The following is a 24369-nucleotide window of genomic DNA, read 5'->3' as shown; positions in this document are numbered from 1 at the left end:
AATAAACTATATAAAATAATAAATACTCCTATGATTGTTTCTAAATGTCTATACCATCTTTTATACCAAATGAGTCTGAATAAACAAGAGAAGCAATGAATTAGATTTTTAAAATCATGGCTATCATATGCATAAGCATATAGATGTGAACATGTAGAGACTACTAAGGTTTGCATATGAATTTTATATGTGAATGAAAAAGACATGTTTATGTTCATGCCATTGACTTATTGATGCAAGTTACAGGCTTGTTGATGCATGTGAGGTGCTTGTGTGTATGAGACACATAGGAATGGTCGAGTTAGGGCATGTTTCTTATATCACTTGAAATACAAGTGTATTGATGTCTTGACAGTGGACTTGAGATTTTGATAATTAAAGAAATGCATATCATAATCGTGAGTTGGACATGGGTATACTCTTTTGAGAAAAAAGAATGTGAATGCCTTCATTTTTATAGAATGTTATGTCTATATTTTTATAGAATGTTATGTCTTACTATACTTGAAAGCATACGTGTATCAAGTACGCTGAGATGGTTGAATGGGACTTTGACCTATTGCTCATATGTGTTCTTTTAGAAGCATATGATATGTTTATGAGAGACTCTGATGTCTTGAATTGTTTGAAAAGCATATGTGTGTGTTATATGTTGGACACAGTCAAATGAGATTTGGCCTAATTATGTTTGTGCAAATATATATGAATTGTTTATTGTCATTCATTCATGCAAATACATGTTATGGATACAAATGAATGTAATGTTTAATGTCATGGATGAGAATGAATGTAATGGATACAAAATTTTCAATTATGAATGTCATAAAATGAATGGTTATAAATATGAATGAATGTTATGCAAATATTTGGATGTGAATTCCCTTGACCTTCATTTTATAAATGATGGGAATCACACTTTTATTATACCATTACAAACTTGATATATATTCTTCAAGTTTAGTTTTGGGTTTTTGACGGGCAAGTGGTTGATGCCCTACTACAAGAAAAATGTTAATTAGCGACGGAAATTTGCGACGGATTTTTTCCGTCGCAAATTAGCGACGGATTAGCTAGAGAAAACTTTCTTCATGAATCTGTCGCTAAGTAGCGACGGATTAGCGATGAAAGTTTTCTCTAGCTAATCCGTCGCTAATTAGCGACGGATTAACGACAACAATTGTTTCGTCGCTAATTCTCAATACCAGAAAAACATTTTAGCGAGGGATTTAGCGAGGGAATTTTTCCGTCGCTAATCCGTCGCTAACGGAAAAATTCCCTCGCTAAATCCCTCACTAATTTTCGATTTAAACCGAGCGCGAAATTTTCCCTCTCTCCCTTTCAAAATTTAAATCGATCGCGCTCGATTTAAACCGACTTCTTCGGAGGACGTCGACGTCGGAGAGTGCGTTGGAGAGCATGTACATGAGAGTGGAGGACGGCGACGCTGGAGGACGGTCGGCGATAGCTGGAGGACGTCGGCGCCGGTTCACGGAGGACGAAGACGCCGGTTCATGGAGGACGGCGACGCTGGTTAATCACGGAGGATGACGGCAACGCCGGTTCACGGAAGATGACGGCGCCGGTTCATGGAGGACGTCGACGTCGGAGAGCACCGATTCATGGAGGACGGCGACGCCGGAGGACGGTCGGCGATCGCTGGAGGATGTCGGCGCCAGTTCACGGAGGAGGACAACACCGGTTCACGGAGGGCGACGACGCTGGTTCACGGAGGATGACGGCGACGCCGGTTCACGGAATATGATGGCGCCGGTTCATGGAGGACGGCGACGCCGGAGAGCATCGGTTCACGGAGGACGGTTCACAGAGAACGACAGTGACGCCGGTTCACGGAGGACGACGACGCCGGTTCACGGAGGACGACGATGCCTGTCGGGTGCGGTATAAGTCCGGCTTATTGCTGCCGGAATACCGCCCGACAGGGATCATTTTTTTTTTATTTTTTTTTTAAATTTAGCGACGGATTAGCGACGAATAATTTTCGTCGCTAATCTGTCGCAAATTAGCGATGGAATTAACGACAAATAAGTTTTTCCGCTAATTAGCGAGCAAAAATTCGCGATGGCCTCTATCCATCGCTAATCTGTCGCTAAACTGTTTAGCGACGGCTTAGCGACAGATTAACGATGGATATAAGCCGTCGCTAATCCATGATTTTCTTGTAGTTACAACATTATAAATAACCTCCTACAGGACTGAGGCAAAGTGTCAATTGTTGCGTGGCTGAAGGCTTCACTCTTACATATTACGATCCCTGGGGGATCCAGATAGTTTTGATGGTTATAAACTTGCAAATTAATAAACCTTGTTATTTCTGGATCTTTATATTTGAAGACTTGTAATATTTTGGAATAAAAATACTTATGATTTATGTCTTTCTATTTATGCAATGGTTGTACTTATAATTTTAAAATCTCAATTATTATATAACTATTTAATTGTCTTAAACCTTAAATTAATTTTGTCTTTCACATTTTTCTTATATGTGAAGATCTTTAGAGTAATAACCTCAACCGAGTTGTGTCTACGGAGAATTTTGTACTTGATCTGATACTAAGAGGCTAATATATGCTCGCGCTTGCGATCAGGCGAGCCATCCAGTATTTGGAATAGGTGAAATGTGGCTATAGATAAACTTGTTGACACATTACTCTCAAGAATCATTTGAAACTTTGTAACAAATAAAAAGTTTTAAATTTTTCTCAAATTTTTTGGTTTGAGAGAGTTTTAAAAATGTTGAATTCTTTTAGGGTCGTTACAGTTGGTATTTGGGCAAGGCTAAGAGTGACCTTAAGTTACGAGTAGGACTGCCTTCGCAAGTATAATATTTGTTCTATAGATGTTATTGATGTGCACATATGAGATGCATTGTTATAAATTATGAAAACATGGTATGATGTTTATTTAGAAACCTAGAATATGCTAGGACTCACAATTGTTATGTGTGGTTGCTTGCTTGTCCAAATGGCATGGGCAGGGTGAGTGGACGACCTCCTAGATACTCTGACCACCGTAGTTGGGGTGGTGTAGAGGCGGTCGACAACCATGGATGCCATAAGGGCCAATTTGCAAAACCTGGCAGAGCGACACCAGAATGCAAAAGGAGAGGTCAGATATATGAAATTTATGGATATGGACCCCTAGTGTTCAAGGGTAAGGTGGATCCAATTGCGGCTGAGAACTGGATAAAGGAAATGAAAAGGATTTTTTGAGTTCTCCAGGTTCTTAAGGATCGGGAGATGGATTTTTTCACTTATCAATTGAAGGAACATGCTATGCGATAGTGGGAGATAGTCTACCAGGTCAAATTCGAGAGACGAGTAGTCACATGGGTGTAGTTCATAGATGTGTTTTCGAGGCCTACTTCTCAAAACACGAGAAAGCCAAGAAAATTAAGGAATTTTTAGAGCTCTAGTAGGGAGATATGTCCTTGCCAGATTATATCTCTAAGTTCAAAGAACTTTAGCGATTCTGGCCACATGAGTATGTTACTGATGAAGAAAGAGCAACAAAGTTTACTCAAGGTTTAAAGTCTGCACTTCGAACCAATGTACTTATCAGAAGACTTGAGATCCTCGCCAAAGCCATTGAGGTGGTTATTGTGAGGATTGGGTAGTGTGAACACCCCACATTTTTCAAAAAATTAAAAAATTTCCTTTTTGCCCCTAGCCCCATTTTCTGAATAAATTGGGTCAACTTCTGATTAATTTCCATTTATTTCTTAGATTCACTGGTTAAAGATCCGAAATCCAAATTCAATTTCTATATCTAACCCAATCTCAGATCCAAATCTGATATCCGAATCTAATTCTGAGCCCAGATCTTCTATTTTTCAAAATTTCAAAAAAATCAATTCTCTGTATTTTCTCAAACATTTTATCTGGATCCAATCTCAATACTCAATATTTTCTCAAAAATCTTGGATCCAGATCCGTTTTGAAACCCATTTTTTAAATCAATTTCACTATTTTCAAAACCCTTCTTTTTTATAAAAAAACCTCAATTTTTAAAACAAATATTTTTTAAAAATCTATCAAAAACTTCGTTTGGATCCCATTTTTCAAAAAGTCCTCATGTTTTCTCTCATATTTCCCTAAATTTCTCCTTCAAAAATATAAAAAGAAATAGAATTTCAGAAATTAGCCTAAACCCCTTTTCTGAAAAGACTTCATAAGTAGAACCATCGTTTTGAAAAAACCTCTTTTCAAAAGCTACCTTTCTGAAAATTTTTGAAAATTGGAGGACCTATTTTGAAAATGCCTCTAATAGCTTTCTCCTGTAAAACCAACCGCAGAGGAGTCGATTTCTTTTATCGCTTTTCACCCACCATTGCTCTGATCACCTTCTTCTTCCTCTCTCAGCTTCTCCCTTCCCCCTATCAATCCCTCTCCTCCTTATCTCTTTTCCCCTCCTCTTCTTCTTCTTCTTCTTATTTTCCTTTCTTCCTCTGGTTTTTCTTCCCAATCGGCTGAAGGAGATTAAATCTACTGCAAAGAATTACAGCAAGCACTCCTCCCCTCTCGACTAATATATGGTGAGTATCATCCTCTTCCCCCTTTGTCTTTTCCATTTTTTTGTTTCTTCTTTCTTTCCAATTTTCTTTATATATAGCATCGACTTCATGTCTTTGCTCCATCAATGCATAATATGCAATGTCAATCTGCCTGATGGCAGTATCGACCTGCATTTTGCAACAAAGTGTTAACACTTTTCTCTGGTTATCATTTTATTTCTTTTCTTTTTCTTCTGTAATTCGTTGTTTCATTGCCGATTGTTCATTTTTTTTAGCATTTACTTACGATTACTGCAGTTGCTTCATTAACTTGTTATTTTGTTTCTCTAGTGGAAGGTTTTTCTTCTGGCTGAATTTATGTTTTCACCGGTTCCTCATCCTTCGATTCATCTCATTTCACTAGCACAACATTACACCCATATCTAGTTTCATTTTTTTTCCTTTTTGTCTTTGGTTTTCTGTTTGCGTTCGATCTCCTATTTTATGGCATTTGATCATCCTTATGATTGCATTCTTAATCATGATTGTTCACTATACTTTGTTTATTTTGACTGCATTTCTGCTTCACTGAATTTAAATTGTTCACGGCATCTGATTATTCACACCAGCACACATCCTCTGAGAGTCGTCTCATTGAAGAGCAACCTTCATGGCTGGATTAACGAGCCTGATACATCTGTCAAGAGGGGAGGCCATCGTTGATCCTCGAGTGACTCATTTGCTTACTAGGAAGCGCCTAGCAACTTCCCTAATGTAGGTAATTTCCTCCATTTGGAAGCTGTGTATAGAAATGTACCTTCCATGGCATCATGGCGGTCTGTGGACTTTCAGCAAGCTAAAGATGATTATCATATATCTTTATGCTCCTATGCAAGTTATTTTGGACCATGACCATGGAATAAGAGATGGGTGTCAATCCCAAATGGTATACACGCAGTGAATCATAGCATTGCATCCATTAGTTCAAAATCATTGTCTACTCAGAAAGATGGAGCATCTGCAGCTACTAAAAAGCAAAACGTAGAGGATTTTGTTCCACATGAGCAGAAAGGATCCTCATATGTTAAACCATCATCAGCTGGTGTAGGTCAAAAATATACTGTAGAACATGAATTTCAGCAGAATTGGAATCTCTTGACCAATGGCGTCTCCTGCTGAGCCTAGAGAACAAATCATTGAGGCAATAGTCAGAACGTATGGCTCCACTTGTGAAATATTTGGAGCATAAGATGTTGGAGAGGGAGTTTTCAGAGGTTAAGAACGTTATAGCAGCAGCAGTAGCGTCTGCATATTGCCATCCTTACGTTTGTTTCATTTCCTGTTTTCATTCTCATTTGCATCTCTAGATTTAAACTTGCATCTGCTATATTTATGTTGGGGCTTCATCTATAACACCCCCAACTCATTGTTCTGCATATTGACACCCTGAGGTGCTGGGTGAAATCACCCTGCTTCCTGCATAACGCATCTTGATGATGTTGTGTCTTCACCTTCTCGCACCCTGCATATTGGTCCTCTACACCGTATGGCTTACATCACCTGCATTATGGGATTCGAATAAAGGGTCTGATGGAATTGTTGCACTGCTAATGATTGACCCACATTGTTCCTGCAATCCCCTGCATTTTTACTGTCCAGCCACTACACCTGGCACACCTGCACACCACCATGTTCACCTTCTTCACCCCCACCATCTGTTGTAGCATCACTCTACACCTACAACAACATATGTTCATTTAATGCTTGCATCCAGCACAAGCAATTCCCTACACTTCCCCATTCGTATTCCATCGTCACATGTACATAACATTGCATCACACATTACATCTACCACTTCTAGCTCCTCCATCTGTATCCCACATCCCTGCACATTATTGTCTAGCATGACACTGCCCCCTATGCATTTTCACATTACTTTGTGTGCAGTGCTCTACAGTACTTGTTGATCACCTATATATATTACCTACACTCGTCGTATTTGCAGCATCACCAGCCACACCCTTGCAATGCCCTTCCCTTTCATCTGCCACTATAACTAATTGCCCATCTCTTAATCAAATTAATATCAACTTGGATGCTCTTCAGGAATTGATATTTAGTAAGTATGAAAGTTTAGTCTCTATTCATTTATAATGTTAGAGGTTGCAGGAGATGAGCCTTGGTGAGTATAAATTCCAGGAAATTTCTATTTGTGATTCTGTTTTCTTTCTTTTGGGATGGTGGTAGAGCATTGGCTTTTGATAGCCGTGAGGGCCTGACAAAAGTGGGATGAATGGTGCTTCATTAGTTTAGTCTCTTATTTCGGATTTCATTTACATGGTAAATATCACTTCACACCTTCATCACATTGTACTTCTGCATTAACACATATCAATTGAACACCCCTGTGAGTTCTATCTTTTCACTAGCTACATTTACACCTACAATCACCATTGTTCATTCCCTACATCCCCATCTCCTGTATGCTCATTCACACCTACCTTCTTCATTGCATCTTTCACTTATCACCACCTCTTGCACTCTACACTTACGCCTTTACATTGCACACCTATGAGCTGCACATTGCCACCAACTGCTGTAATTTTCACAAAAACATTTGCAGCATCCCATTTCCTGCACTTTCATCTTCGCTGCTACACATTCACCTCATAACACTCACATCTTGCACTTCCACTGTTGCACTTCATCACCACCTGTTGCCACCTTCATAGCAATCTTCACCACTTATACTTATCACTTCACCTTCAGCAGCACATGGCACATCACCTGCACTTATACTCACCTGTAGCATCACTTATTCACTTTGCTGCAACTACCATCACACTTTCCAGCTCACTCCATCCCACTGTTGTAACACCTTGCCACTTACCTTCAACCACTTCACATGCTGCACATGCCTTCTCATCTCACTGCACATCACAGTAGCTACTTCCTTCACTGCCGCTGTAACTTCTTGCACCATTGCCACCTGCACCAATACACCACTTGATGCCATTGCAGCAACACTTCACATGCATTTACACTTCCAGCATCTACACTCACTTCATTTTCCCCTGCACACCTTCACCCTCACTGCTGCACATTTCCATCTCCATAGCACTCCCTGTTGTGATTTTCTTGTGCACTCCACATTCAGTAGCCACCTCCTTCACTTACCACTGCAACATCTTCAACACTTACCTGCGGCACCTTCTTCACAGCAACCACACTTCACTTGTCTTTGCTCCATCACCCACAAGAACTTCCAGCTCTTCCACTTACACTATGCTTGCACACCTGCTGCACTTTCACATCATGTCACTCATTTTTTTTAGTGAATTGTTGTGCAAATACACAACATATCACTCACACTTTCAGTAAATTGCTGTGTAAATGCACAACTTATCATTCATTGCACATATCTTCATTAACCTAAGGCATTGTGTATGCCTTCTCACATACAGGTTTTCATTAGCCTAAGGTATCACCTATATATATATATATATATATATATATATATATATATATATATATATATATATATATATATATATATATATATATATATATATATATATATATATATATTTCCTCATTAGCATAGGGTACGCACATGTGCATTTTTCATTTAGCTTAAGCATTACATTTGGTATATTCATTTCTTCATTAGAATAGGCATTTTCAGGTATGTCTTTAGCTTTAATACAATATTTTGAATTCTTCTCTATATTATGCCTTTTGTTGCCCTATGCTAACCCAGTTTTGCAGGAAAAACATAGAAAACATTAAATTCCATTCCTAGATTAGGAAGTTTTATAATTTCAATTTCAATTCAAGACTGTAATAATTAGATATTAATGAGAATCTTTATCTTTTTAGCTTAGAATAGAATGTATGAGCATGTAGATCTCCTAATTGCCTGTGACATCTCATTTTCATCTTTATTTTATTTTAAAAATTTATAATGGTGAAACACGAATGACACATGAACCATTCTAATAAGAGGTAATTAATTCTAAGTAAATGATTCACATTTATGGCCATAGTCAAAATGTGAACAATACTTAGGATTTTTATCTTTTATGAAATAACATTTGACCTCCACTTAGGTCTCTTTTGAAAATCATCATATTTTTCTGAAATATTCTTCATTTATCAAAATTTAATATGTGCATTAACTTAAGATATATTTGTGGTTATAGTCATGGATATATTAAAAGTTAATTTCATTTTAAATCCTATAAAGGCACAAAAATTTATTTTATTCTTTATTAGAATTTAAATATAGATTAAATCATAATATGTTTGTGACCATAGTCATGAATGTATTATGATTTAATCTTATTTCAATTCTATTAAAGAATAAAATAAGCTTTTAAATTCCAAATTTTAAATAAATTTCAGGGCATTCATCATTTAGAATAGAATTGCATTCTTTCTCAAATTATTTCAAATCATCTTCAAAATTCCAAGTGATTTTTGACATAATTTTTCAAATACAGTTTTCATTTTTGAATTCAAAATCATTTTCAACTTTTATTTACAAATTCAAATTCATCTTTTCTTCTATTTAGTTTTAAATCTTATTTCAAAACTCTAATTTTCAATTCTCATTTCTGAATTTCACATTTTAAATTCCAAATTTCATTCAAATTCTTTATTTCTATTTCAAATTCTCGAATCATATTCAAATTCTGAGTTTTCAATTTAATTTTAAATCGAAGTTTTGAAATCCACTTTGGAATTCCAAATCAATTTTTGATATTTGCTTTGAATTTCTAAATCAACTTTTCTAATTTCAAATTCCAATTCAAAACCTATTCTCAATTTCAAAATCCAATTTCAATTTTAAATTCAGATTCTAAATTCAATTTTGATTTCCAAATTCCTTTCCAAGTTCAAGGTTGAAATTCAATCTCAAAAACAATTCAAAATTCCAATTTTGAATTTATATTCAATTTTCATTTCAAATTCTATTTCTAATTCCAAAGTTCAAATCTCAGTTTCAGTATTAATTCCAAGTTCAACTCTTATTTTCAATTTCCATTCCAAATTTCATTTTCAATACCAAATCTTCCTTCTTCAATTCAAATTTAAATCTACTTTAAATTTCTGATCTCAGTTATGATTTCAACTTCAGAATTTCAAGTTTTCTTTTTCAAAATCTCGAATTCATTTTAAATTTCAAGTTTGGATTCAAATTTCAATTTTCCAAATCAAGTTCAACCTTTTGAACCACTTCTTTAAAGATGTTTTCAAACTTATTTCAAAATCACTTGGAAAAGTCCCAAAATTTCTGAAGCATCTCCTCAAAAGCATACATCTTTGCATTTTCACTCCACAAGCATGATTTGATGTGCATTTTAGGATTTTAGAATGATCATTTAGACAAGTTTAGGTAAAGCAAAAGGCATTGATTCGATCCTTGGTTCAATTACCCTTGGTAAAGGCGACAGGAATGGTTGAACCTCGTACCGACGAGCGAATCCCGTCTCTTCATTTTTCACGCAAATTTTCAAAAATGCAGGCAAGTTAATTTTTCAAAATATTTTTCAAATAAAGGTCAAGTGAGACCTTGCAAAGAGTTTTCTCTCTTCTCTTTTTTTCCTAAAAGGGAGGAAGAAGGAAAAAGAATTTTTTTTGCAATGATCACAGAAGTGGCGACCGTGATGGGACGCGTCTTCGTTCTGTCGAATTTATGTCTTTGCTTTGCTTTGATTTTGTCTAAGTCATTATTCTACAAATGTCAGCTTCATTTTCATGCAAACCTTAGGAGCCTAGACTCTGTCCCAGCTGACATAATGCATATAGGATTTAAGTGTGGATTGGTGGGACCATATTGAGGAGATTAATCCTTGCTCACTTAGACTTAGGTCTGAAATACAACACTCCTCAATCTAGGGATTGAATGTAAACATTGTATGCAAGTGTATGCTTCTTTATTATTTTAAAATTCTCTCGCTTTAGGACTCTGCATTAGAGCCGTCTGATTTCTTGCATATTAAGCATATTTTCAAAACATCCCCACCTATATTGTCATGGTCTTCATGTTGCTGGGCTGTCTCACTGAACCATAGTTCGAGAAAGAGCCCCACAACTGGACCACTTATTTGGGTTAACACCCCCCTACCACGTACTAAGGTCCATAGTCCAAAGTATATCAGCAGATGCTCAAGGATGTTGGGAAAACCTTACCTTAGAACCGGAGAAATATTTTTATGCCACGTACTTTGAGCTTCGGCTTGAGTATATCGATGTATCTTGATTAGAATCAAATGATTGAAACCATAGAGTTAGGATTAAGGTCCTACAAGCCTTTTTCAAATATTGCATTTTAGAGTCAGCTTCTAGCGAGTGTTGTTTTGTGCATCATTGCCTGTATAGTTTTGCTTCTTTTGTGGATATTGTCTTGTAAATCCTTATTTACTTCATATTTTCAAAACCCTGGATATTTATTTCAAAATTTCCTCTATTTTTTCAAAATCCAGGTATATATTTCTATTTCCTTATTTCTTTAAGATAATTTTCCTAAACCCTGGATATTTATTTTTTTCTTATATCTCTCAAAATCCAGGTTGTATATTTCTCTTTCTTTATTTCTTCATAATTTTCTTAAACCCTGGACATTCTTTTTAAGATTTCCCTATATTTCTCAAAATCTAGGTATACATTTCTCTTTCTTTATTCCTTCAGAATAAATTTTAAACCCTAGATATTCTTTTTAAGATTTCCTTGTATTTTCTCAAAATCTAGGTGTATATTTCTCCTTCCATACTTCTTCAAAATTATTTTCTAAAACCCTAGATATTTGTTTCAGAATCTTTCTCTATTTCTCAAAGTCCAGGTGTATATTTTCTTTTTTTTCCTTATTTCTTCATAATTATCTTTCCAAGACCTTGGAAATCCTTTTTAAAACTCCCCTTAGATTTTCAAAACCCCAGATGTATTTTTCTTTTCTTCTTTTGATTTCTTCAATTTCTCTGATCCTGCCTGCAATTTTTCAAATATTCGAATCTTGTCATCTATTTTCAAATTTCTCTTCTTTATACATGTCTTCCGAATTCTATTAAAAAATTTCCATCTTCTCATATGAAATCTCTTTCATCAAGAGATCGCTTTTCAAATCCTTAGATATCTCCTTCATCAACTCTCTTTCTCCCAAAAATTCTTCAGTCTAAACCATCCATTTATTCTGTAGAAAGCATTGGCATTTCATCATGGTTCAGACAAGGACGGGTAGGAAGATTATTCAGCAGTACAGTGACAGCGAGGCAGAAAAAATAGATTCCCCCAGATCATCCAGGAGGCAGGACCAAGAAGTGGAAGATGATGTTGATCCACTCATATACAGTCTGTTTCAAAAAATGATGGCAAAGATGACATCCGAACAGGCTGGGGCAAATTCAAAAAAAGTATCTTCCAAAGACAAGATCAAGGGAAAGCCCGTCAAGATCAGCAAGAAGAAAGTTCAGCATGATAGCGCTTCAATGTCAGCAGAAGAAGACTCAGAGGAAGAGCAACCTACATTTTTTCAAAACCCCTTGTATCAACCCAAGAAAATCATTGAGGGGCATGAGTCAATCAACAAAACCAAGTTTCAGATTCCGGCGAAAGACCCAGTCCAACTGCAATTGAAGGAGATGACTCGCGTAGTCAAAGATTTGCAGGCTCGGGACAAAGGAAAGAGTGTCTACACCCACGAAGATTTCTACGATGGCTTAGACGGGGATAACAACTTGAAAGATCTTCCTCGCAAGTTCATCAAGTTTGATAGAACCAACAACCCCAAAGCCCATTTGGCCATGTTCTTCGCAGAATGCAACCGGTTTAAAATGAACAACATGACCTTATTCTTATGCTTCCCTCGTTGTTTGGAAGGCATAACTGCCAAGTGGTATGCAGAGCACATCAACCTCATTGAGTTGCGAGATTTCGACAAGGTTGTTAATTTGTTTGTTGAGCGATTTTTGTTAAATACTGAGGCATTGTCAACCCTCAATCACCTATACAATTTGAAGCAGGATGACAAAAAAAAGCCAGAGACTTTATTCGTAGATGGAGAGACACTTGCAAAAAAATGAGAACCCCCATCTCAGAGGAGCAAGTGCTCCAGGTTATCCTGAATAATTTCTCTCAACCTCTCAGAGGTCTTATTTTCATTTTACTTTCCAAGTCGTTCATCAAACTTATTGAACGAGCTGAATGGCTCGAGATGGGAATGGATAACGGGGTCTATGAAGGCATCACCTTCATCAAGAACAGACAAGATCCAAAAAGAAAGACGAATTTTACTTTCTCCGCCCACTCCGACAGCAGTAACACCAATAACAACCAGAGTGGCAAGAACAAACATGAGGGTCACTAGGAGGAGTTCTTCAAGTAGAATGACAAGCTAGTTTAGTCCAAACAAAAAGAAAAGATAAAGTATGATGGTTGGGGTTATGACCGCAAGTTCACCCCTCTAGATCAGCTCCTCAAAAAGGTCCTTGAATACATGTTGAGCAAAGGAATGGTTAAACTTCCAAGAATTGTTGATCCCTCGGTCACCTTAGGGAAATGGAAAGACCACTTCTGCAAGTTCCATCGAGCTATGGGGCACGATACTGAGCGATGCTTCATCTTCAAAAATATTGTCCAGGATTGCATTGATAAGAATCTTCTGGTGGAAGATGAGGAAAAAGATCAGTCAGTCGTCCTAACCAAGCCTTTCCCGAACCACTCAAAAGAATGATAATGCCAAAGTTTTTTTTTTTTTGCTTTCTTCCTTTATGCCAGTCACCTTGTGGGGGCAAGTCAACCCCAGTTTTTTTGTGACCTTTGGTCAAGTACTTGTAAATATTCAGTCTTTGTTATCAGTTTTGCTTATTAATGAAATGTCAATTTTCTTTATATCTTTGATGTTCAATACTTTTTTCTTTTGCCACACTGGGGCATCTTTTATTGTTGAAATTCTATTTTTATTTCAAAAATCTTTTTGCCATCAGCTTCTATTGATCTTCATTAAATTCCTATTCTTCACCTCATTCAGGATAAGGGGTAAATTCTGAAAAGCAGGCCACATACAGTTAACTATGATGGTCTATTGAATTCAGAATTCTCATCATTTTTATCAATTCTCCTCCATTTTTGTTTATTTCCCATTCAGGATAAGGGATAATTCTGACATCATTCACGAGAGAAATAAGATTACCCATAAGGGTTTATACAAAATCGTGAAATTTTGAAAATTTCTGTAAAATCTTTGTCATGATCACTGAAAGCTTTCTAAAGCAATGGTCCTTTTTAAAATCATGAGTTTAATATTTTTGTTAAATTTTTACCAATCTTTTCCAAGACAACTCTCATGTTGATCATTATTCAAAATCAACCATCATGTTGATCCTTCTTCAAAATCAACCCTGGGGTTGATCATTCTTCAAAATCAACCCTCATGTTGATCATTTTTCAAAATCAACCCTCGTATTGATCATTCTTCGAAATCAACCCTCGTGTTGATCCTTCTTTAAAATCAACCCTCGTATTGATCATTATTCAAAATCAACCCTCATGTTGATCATTATTTAAAATCAACCCTCATGTTGATCCTTCTTCAAAATCAACCCTTGTGTTGATCCTTCTTTAAAATCAACCATCGTGTTGATCCTTCTTCAAAATCAACCCTCGTGTTGATCATTCTTTAAAAACAACCCTTGTATTAATCCTTCTTCAAAATCAACCCTCATATTGATCATTCTTCGAAATCAACCCTCGTGTTGATCATTCTTCAAAATCAACCCTCGTGTTGATCCTTATTCAAAATCAACTCTTGTGTTGATCATTCTTTGAAATCAATCCTCGTGTTGATCATTTTTCAAAATCAACCCTCGTGTTGATTCTTCTTCAAAATCAACCCTCGTGTTGATCCTTCTTCAAAATCAATCCTCGTGTTGATCCTTCTTCAAAATCAACTCTCATGTTGATCATTCTTCGAAATCAACCCTCGTGTTGATCATTCTTCAAAATCAACGCTCGTGTTGATCATTCTTCAAAATCAACCTTCATGTTGATTTTTCTTCAAAATCAACCCTCGTGTTGATCATTCTTCAAAATCAACCCTCATGTTAATATTTCTTCAAAATCAACTCCCGTGTTGATCATTCTTCGAAATCAACCCTCGTGTTGACCATTCTTCCAAATCAACCCGTGTGTTGATCGTTCTTCAAAATCAACCCTCGTGTTGATCATTCCTCAAAATCAACCTTTGTGTTGATCATTCTTTGAAATCAACCCTCGTGTTGATCATTCTTCCAAATCAATCAGTGTGTTGATCGTTCTTCAAAATCAACCCTCATGTTGATCATTCTTCAAAATCAACCTATCGGTTGATCCTCTTCCCAAAAAAAATTGAATTTTCAATAGTTTTTCAAATGAACATTCTTATCTCACTTTAAAATCCCATATGCAAGCAGGATCTAACAAAATCTTTTCGTCAACAATTCTTCATCAATTTTCAATAATTCTCATCAATCTTCTTTTTTTTCCTTTCAGGTTAAGGGATAAACCTAAGTTTCCCATTTAGGATAAGGGATAATTCTGAGACCATTCATAGAAGCAAAGCAAACTTCTATAATGGTTCATTCAAATTGTGAGTCATTCTAAGCTCAAAATTCTCACAAAAATATCATCATAATCATCAATCCTCAATTTTAGTTCATAAATCAAAATCCAGTTTCTTATAACTGGTCGGGATTTCAAAATCCAGTTATTACAATTGGTCAGAATTATCAAAACTCAGTTAAGCACTGGTCTTTCAAAATCCAATTTTTCAAATTGGTCCTTCCAAACCCAGTTCAGCACTGGTCCTTCAAAATCCAATTTTTCAAATTGGTCCTTCCAAACCCAGTTCAGCATTGGTCCTTCAAAATCCAATTTTTCAAATTGGTCCTTCCAAACCCAGTTTAGCACTGGTTCTTCCAAAACCCAATTTTTCAAATTGGTCCTTCCAAATCCAACTTTTGAGTTTGTCCTATCAAATTCAGTTTTGTACTAGTCTTTCAAAATCCAATTTTTCAAATTGGTCCTTCCAAACCCAGTTTAGCACTGGTCCCTCAAAACCCAGTTTAGCACTGGTCCTTCAAAATCCAATTTTTCAAATTGGTCCTTCCAAACTGTTATCATTGCATAATTTTTTCCCTCCCTTGCGAGAGAGAAACGAATTTGCGAGTCAAACTCGACCAAAGTTTTGAAAATTGTTTTGAAAATTTACTCGCCTCCGTTTTGAAAATTTGCGGGAAAATTCTATGGAATGGGATCCGCCTGTCGGTACGAGGTTCAACCGTTCATGGCGCCTTTACCAGGGGTAATTGAACCAAGGACCAATTATGTGCTTTAACTTAACTCAAGTAACTAAATTATGCTCTATTTTTCCTAGAATGCACAAAGAATCAGGCTTGTGCTATGGAATTTTGAAAAATGCAAGTTTGAGAAATTATGATGTTTGCTTTGGAAAATTGAAATGCATTTAGAAAAGGACTGGAAAATGCTTGAAAATGGAATTCCTGGGAAAATCATTGAATTTTATTGAAAATCAGAAATTTGCATTGGAAAGTGATTTCTCAGGAAAATTTGAACTTTAGAAAAACGATTTTGAAATTTGGAATTGCTTTTCTGAGAAAATGGATTTGAGAATTCTGAGAAAATCTAAGAAATTCATTGGAAAATGACTTTTGAAATGGAAAATGAATTCTCAAGAAAACTGGAAAATATGAGAAAATGAATTTCTGAAAACTTGGGATTTTGAAATTTGAGAATTTGAAAACATAGGAAAATCTTGATTTGAACTTGGGAAATGCTTTGAAATGTCATTTGAAAACTTAGGATTTTGAGAAAATCAGATCATGAGAAAGACTTGGAAATTCTTGAGAAAATTGAATTTTCTGAAATTGAAATTGGAAAATGAGTTTGAAAATAATGCAATTTGAATGATATGAATGAATGAATATGAATTTGAAAAGGAAATTTTATTGAGGAATTGGGAAATTCTTTTGAAACTTTGAGAAATGCAGTGCATTTTTGAAGTTAGCCTAAGAGTGTAGGCTGAATGTGGCTGATATAAAGATCATAAATCTTGGTTTTCTTCGTATTCTGACTATGGCCATAAATACGAATCCCACCGAGTTTATAAAATCCATAAAAGCTTGTGCACGTTCCATTCATGTAAACCATAGTGAATTTGAAATAATGTGCATGAATCATACATCACATATTAAAATTTGCATAAATTAAACTATATGCAATGCAACCCTATTCTAAGCAGAAATGTAACTCTTATTCCAAATATTACATTGATTTTTACATTGAATTGAAATAAAAGAAATAAAATGGCTAAGTCTTCTTCTTGAATATTCCTGCAAAACTGGAAAATAAAGTTAGCACAAAAATGTAGGTTTTTCTGAATTTATCCGAAAATATGGAAAATTATCAGATATTATTCAGATATAAACCCAAAATCATACCCCCTTTGATATAAACATGAGAAATAATGAATAAATTTTGAAAATAAACTTGAAAATTCGAAATTGGGGCCAAAATGACCAAAATACCCCTGATGACCTTGAAATCAGGGTTTTATGAAAGATTTTTTGTAAATTTTGGAATTTTGAAAATCAAATGAAATAAATCAAACATAATATGATAAAATATGATGATATGCATGAAATTTTGGAGAATTAGAAATTGAAATTTCGAAATTTAGGTCAAAATGACCAAAATACCCCTGATAACAAGACTATGGCCTTGAAACCAGGGTTTTCTGAAATAAACTTTGCAAAATTGAAAAATATGAAATGCAAATGAGATTAAAATTAACCCTAATATGATTCTACATGCTTATGTACATGATAAAAACCCTAACATGGCGAAAATATCATAAAATATCGAATTTAACTTGATTTTCGCTTCTGAATTTAAAGATAAACTAACACATGGAGCAAATGAACTTGTTATTAAACCAAATTTGGCATGGACAACTAAAATAACCATAGAAACATAATGCAGCTCGAAAATCTATTTTTTGTATTTTTAAATATGGAAATTCAAATAAAAACCCTAAATTTTATGATTTTTGCCTAAAATGTTGATTCTAAAGGAGATTTAGGATATCAAATTTCTATAAAAATTTCCCAAATTTCATGGGGTGACATAGGACAGTAAGGCAAGTATTTTTGCCTTTAACACTTTCTGGTTTTGACCTACGGTCGGAGCTGTACCACTCCGGCAAGTCGGATCGGAATCCGGCGACTCTAGGATTTAGGGGAAACAGACAGGTTTCGGTAGAAAACATGGGGAAAATGGTAGAAAGATGGGGAAAGGGCTGAAATTGTGAGAAAATGTCCCTGACAAACAGAGGAAGATTTTATATTTTGACATCATTGGGATTTGGGATACGGTTTGGAAAAGGTCATACTGTTATCAGAGACCTAAATCTCTGGAATTTCTGGACATTGGAATCTGTTAGACAGAAAGAGAAAATCCGGGAAAAATAATGAAACAGATCCAAAAATTCCCAAATTTTGGGAAATGACAGAAAATTATGTTAGAAACAACTTTCATGTTGAAAGTTGTTGCAGACAAGTTACAGATTTGGCGGACTTGATGCATTAGGATCTGTCTATACCCTGACAAAGGAAAATTGAGATTTTCCCAAGGGTCTGAGAAATCCGTTTTTTTACAGAGGCCAAAACTAATTGAAAAAATCTCAAAATTTCCAGATCATCAGCAGATTCGATTATGAATCCACTATGATTTTTTGAAATATGATTCAAATCCCCCACAGGGGTGAATTTGAAGGTTTTTGTCTGCTAAAGAAGAAATTGAAATTTTTGGAAATGTGAAATCTCAGTTTGGAATTCGGTTTTTAGAATGAAGTTGCAAAACTTAAATTAAATCAAATATTTGACAGGGAATCAATAACATGCAAACCTATTATATATAAAATTCCTTAGATTTATTGATGAAAATTTATGCCCAAAATAACGATTAGACAGTACCTATAAAATCAGAACCTATAACTATAAAGGGGATTGCAATGAGACTAAGTTAAAATAAATGGAATAAACATAACATGATGTAATGCTATACTTAAATCATGAAATTTACATGAAACTAATGCTAAAATAAAATAAAATTACCAGGGAAATATGATCCACTTTTACTGTTGGCCATCGAAACAAGGGGGGTCCGATCCATTCGTTGGATGAATATCCCTTATTTAGCCTTGATCATAGCTATTCATTGAAAGTTTTAGGAAAATATTATTTCCAGCCATGTGAATCCAGTCTTAAACTGGATTCACATAGTAGATTCCTAGGAAAAAGAAGAGAAAACGTGAGAAGGGTATTACCTTGAGAGGCTTTCGCTCCAATCGGCTGAAGAAGGGGCTGACAGTAGAGGAGATGGCAACGTTTGAAGGTAGCTGGTGGTGTTTGCCAAGGCAAAGATGGTGTAAACCTTGCTGCAACGGCTAGAGGGACTCGCTTGATGGTAGATGGAGCTGCTACAATGGTGAAGGTTGAAGATGGGTGCTGTGGTGATAATGGCGCTGCTGCTGGAGATGATCGAAGGTGCTGGGCGTGGAAGCTGCAACTGGCTGGACTGGAGGTGCTGAAGGGGAAGCTGGCTGCTGCTGAAGGAGTTGCTGGTGAAGGCTGTTGTGGAAGCCTTTGGAAGAGGTGGCACCAGCTATAGCTGCTTCCAAAAGGGGGCTGCTGGAGGAGCTGAAGGAGGCTGCTGCAAGTGGCTGTGATTGATGTAGCTTCTAAGAGGTGGTGGTGTTGTGCTGCCAAGGGGCCGGTTGGAGGTGCTAAGCTAATGGAGGAAGCTGCTGCCACAAAGGAGGGGCTCTTGTGATGCTGCAAAGAGAGAGAGAGAGAGAGAGAGAGAGAGAGAGAGAGAGAGAGAGAGAGAGAGGCGTTAGATGGAGAGAGGGCCAGCCGTATAGTCTCTTTTAGTTGAAGACTTAGGGAAAAATCCTTATTTTCCCTAAGTTTTCAATACGCAATAGATTTAGTGAGAGGGAAGAGAAGGAGGGAGGTGCAGAATACGTGATGCTATTTGGAATAGAAAGAAATCAGGGCTTTAAGGTGGCTGAACCAAGGAAAGAGGAAAGAAAGAAAGGAGGGAAAAGAAGAAGGAAAGAAAGAAAAGGGAAGAAAGGAAAAGGAAAGAAGAGGAAGGAAAGAGGGAAGAAAGAAGAGGGAAAGGAAGAGAGGCTTACGTGAATGGCTGGAGAAGAAAGAAAAATAAAAGAAAGAAAGAAAGAAAGAAAGTAAAAGAAAGAAAAAGGAAAAAAAAAAATAAAGAAGAAAAGAAAAGAAAAAAAAAATGGAGGAAGAAAGAAAGGAAATGGGCTGGAGGTTTGGGTGACCCCCTTGTGGGTCCCACCTTAGGAAGAATAAAATAATTAAAAAAAACAAAATAAATAAAATAAAACAAACCAAAAAAAAATAAAGAAAAAGATAAATTTTTTTTCTTATAAATTAAAACAAGAAAATGCAAATGGATGGGCCATCTCAGAGAGGGTCCAAATTCCACTTTTGAAATTCATTTTGACGATTAAAGGGGTAAAATAGTCTTTTCAAAAAAATTCCAGACGAAACGAGCTATTTTTGGCAGTTTTTGAAACGAGCTCGGATTTTGAAGTTCAATACCCCGTTGCAAAGCAAATCCAATGTAGAATTTAAAAATGTAATTTTGAAAGAAATCCAGATTATTTTTCTCGAGAAAATGCTTCCAAATCTATTTTGAGACAAAACGAGTTATTTTTGGCAATTTTTGAAACGAGCTCGGATTTTGAAGTTCAATACCCCGTTGCGAAGCAAATCCAGTGTAGAATTCAAAAATTTGTGTTTGAAATAAATCCAGATTATTTTTCTTGAGAAAACATTTCCAAATTTAGACTCTCGGGGGTAAAAGTGTCAATTTTGGAAACCCGGGGTTTGAAATTGATTTCTGAAAGCTTTTAAAAAGTCGATCTGGATTGAAATTTATAAAAATGGAGTTCTGAACTTCGAAAATGAAATGAAATGTGATGAAATGTTATGAAATGATGAGAAATGACATGCGAAATGCAGACCCTGAATGAAGAATTTTGGATTTTAAACCCGGATTAACACTTGTACCAGTTTAAAAAAAGCATTAAAACTGATAAAATTTCCAAAATGGTTGAAGAAATGGTTTTCGGGACTCTACTGGGTCAGAGTAACACTAAAAATTTGGGTTCGAGCTGGATTGAACTGAGATGAGCTAGATTGAGCTGGGTTTTAGAGTTTCAGAACTCAAATGAACTGACCAGGCACTGACTCAACTGACCTTTCCGACTTAATTTTCAAGAAAAGCTGTCATTTTTAGAGAAATGGTACGGAATGGTCATTGGAGTGAAGTGAATTACGAACTTGAGCTGACTTTGAGCTAAAAAAAAGGTCAATAATACTGACATGAACTAAAATCGAAGCTCGAACACTAGCTCAATTGGCTGAACTCAACTCAATTTCAGTTGAAAGAGCTGAAATTGACTAAAATGGGCTCCTAGACACTTAGAAATGGTTTTGAACTGAAACAGAAGCACTCGAACTCCTGGTGAGCTCAAGTTAGACCATAGGGAGTATGACTGACTATGACTGACTGACTCAGAGACACTTGGCTTGGATTTGAGTGAGAAATGAGCTCATTTCTGAAGAAATGATCCCATTTTGGCAGGAATGGTCAGAAATGGAAATGGTTTATTCATTATGAGCTCAGATGAGCTTGAGATGACTGATATTCTAACTGTCTTGAACTGACCAATGAGCTTGGTTGACTCTGACTGACTGGGGTTCGGGATGTCCTAGGGGTAAAATGGTAATTTTCCTAATGAAAGTTTGTAAAATGATGATTTTCTGAAACTGACTCGGGGTTTGACTCCTACACTGACCTGACAGGGTTGGCACTGCCTGAGGAGGATTGTTTGAGAATGGATGAGGAAAATTTGGGGTGTTTACAGATGCCCCTCTTTGCTACTAAGCCGTCTTGAGGACGAGCTTAGTGGCAAAGAAAACACACCAAATTTAGGCTATAAAAATGCCCCAGTTAGAAGGATCTGACTGGATATGAAAATATTAGCCCTGATGAAAATGGTAGATATGAAATGGAGAATAAAGAAGAAAAATTTTGCCTCAAAAGAAGTGAGATTCAGGTTTTGCCTTTAACCTGGATAAGACAGAAAATACCTCGTGTAGAAACGAAGCTCAGGTTTAACCCTTAACCTGACCTGGAAATGAAATACCTCATCAAAATGAGGCTCAGGTTTGTACCCTTGTCCTGATTGGGAGGAAAATAAAATACCTCATCAAAGGAGGCTCGGGTTTGTACCCTTAACCTGATTGGGAAACGAAATACCTCATCAAAATGAGGCTTAGGTTTAACCCTTAACCTGACCGGGAAATGAAAATGGTAAGTTGGATGGTGAATAAGACAATTTTCTTGAAGAGGAATAAGGTGACTCTTTCAACAACACGAAAGATGAATTCTTTCGACAACGCGAAAGATAACAAGGTGATCCAAAGGAACAAGGCGATTCTTTCAACAAAGCGAAAGATGACAAGGCGATCCAAAGGAGTAAGGCGATTCTTTTGACAACGCAAAAGATGAATTCTTTCGACAACGCGAAAGATGGGAAAGGCGATCCAAAGGAACAAGGCGATTCTTTCAACAATGCGAAAGATGACAAGGCGATCCAAAGGAGCAAGGCGATTCTTTTGACAACGCAAAAGATGAATTCTTTCGACAACGCGAAAGATGGAAAAAGGCGATCCAAAGGAACAAGGTGATTCTTTCAACAACGCGAAAGACGACAAGGCGATCCAAAGGAGTAAGGCGATTCTTTTGACAACGCAAAAGATGAATTATTTCGACAATGCAAAAGATGGAAAAAGGCGATCCAAAAGAACAAGGCGATTCTTTCAACAACGCGAAAGATGATAAGGCAATCCAAAGGAGCAAGATGATTCTTTTGACAACGCAAAAGATGAATTCTTTCGACAACGCGAAAGATGGAAAAGGGCGATCCAAAGGAACAAGGCGATTCTTTCAACAACGCGAAAGATGATAAGGCAATCCAAAGGAGCAAGATGATTCTTTTGACAACGCAAAAGATGAATTCTTTCGACAACGCGAAAGATGGAAAAGGGCGATCCAAAGGAACAAGGCGATTCTTTCAACAACGCGAAAGATGATAAGGCGATCCAAAGGAGTAAGGTGATTCTTTCAACAACGCGAAAGACGACAAAGCGATCTAAAGGAGTAAGGCGATTCTTTTGACAACGCAAAAGATGAATTCTTTCGACAACACGAAAGATGGAAAAAGGCGATCCAAAGGAACAAGGCGATTCTTTCAACAACGCGAAAGATGATAAGGCGATCCAAAGGAGCAAGGCGATTCTTTTGACAACGCAAAAAAATGAATTCTTTCAACAACGCGAAAGATAACAAAGGCGATCCTTTCACAGAAAAGGCTAATCTTTCAACAATGCGAAAGATGATAAAGGTTACTCTCTCAAGGAGGTAAAAGGTGATATCAGGATGTGTCAAGATGGACATCGAGCTCTTCACTTCATGTCAAGATAGTAAGAAAATATTGCCAAAATGTTAAAAATTGTTTGTTGATTCAAAATGCTTGAAATTGATGTATATTGGTATGAAAATCTTTCCTCTTTTCTACCTGAAGTATTACCTCTGACTGGGCTTAACTCTATAGAATCAAGATTCGAATTCAAATTACTTGCAATTGGCTTTTTTTTCAAGGAAGCTATCAATTTCCTTGATATGAGCAGAAAAGATAGTATTCTTGATATTGTGAGAGCAATTGGTGAAAGAATAGTGATAATAGAATTTCACAAAATTAAAGAAGATTCTTTGGCAAATTTGGCAGTCTGATATCCTGGGATTCTTTCCTCATGATGATCTTTCTGCCCACTTTTTTTTTTCTTTTTTGGCAGAATTAGAGCTCTCTTAGGTTTTTGGGGATTTTATTACATCATCCTTCATTTTGGAGATGTCCTGACTTTTCTCTCTTTTTTTTTTTTGGAAGGGTACGTCACAAACTCCTTCATCTTGGAGATGTTCTGATCCTTCTTTTTCTCTCAGGGATTATATCGACGGTTATTGGCTCATTGGTTGGAAATCTCTTGATGATAGCAGAAATTGAATATCCTTTAGGGTTTGTCGGGAGGCTCATCACAGTCGCCTTCATCTTGACGGTGCTCTGAACTTTCCCTGGAAGGATCCGTCACAAACTCCGTCATCTTGGAGATGATTCAAATCTTCTTTGGCCCCGGGGGTCTACTCGCCTAATTTGTCTTCATCTTGACGACAATTGAGAGATCCCTTTTGCAGATATTTAATTGCAGCTTAGGTGATTGAGGAGATATAGGGATTTAATAGATTTTTCTGTATCACCCAGGATTTTTCGACTGCTTTATTTTCCAAGAATGATCTTTAAAAATGTGCCATTGACTGCAATCAATACCGATCACTTATGGCTTTGCAACAACATTGAATTTCCTTTTGCTGGCCATATCGAGGATTTATTCTTCATCCTTTTGGTTGGCCAATAGAAAGAATTTGAATTTTGAATCCTTTTTCACAAAAGCTTTGACCTTTCGAAAATAATATTGAAGGTATTCTGAGGTAATGTTTTTGTGCAATAAAAATTTTGAAATCAACAAATATTTAATGGCAAATTGGCAAAATGTTCTTGAAATCCTTGGTGAAAGAAATTGCTTGAGGTCTAATTGACACATCCATGACCAAATTGAGTCCTGAAAAGACTCAGTGAAAGATCAACT

The sequence above is a fragment of the Nuphar pumila genome, chromosome 9 (assembly GCF_984573655.1).
Source record: "Nuphar pumila chromosome 9, dmNupPumi1.hap1.1, whole genome shotgun sequence".
Classification (NCBI taxonomy): Eukaryota; Viridiplantae; Streptophyta; class Magnoliopsida; order Nymphaeales; family Nymphaeaceae; genus Nuphar; species Nuphar pumila.
Note: the sequence above shows the minus strand (reverse complement) of the source record.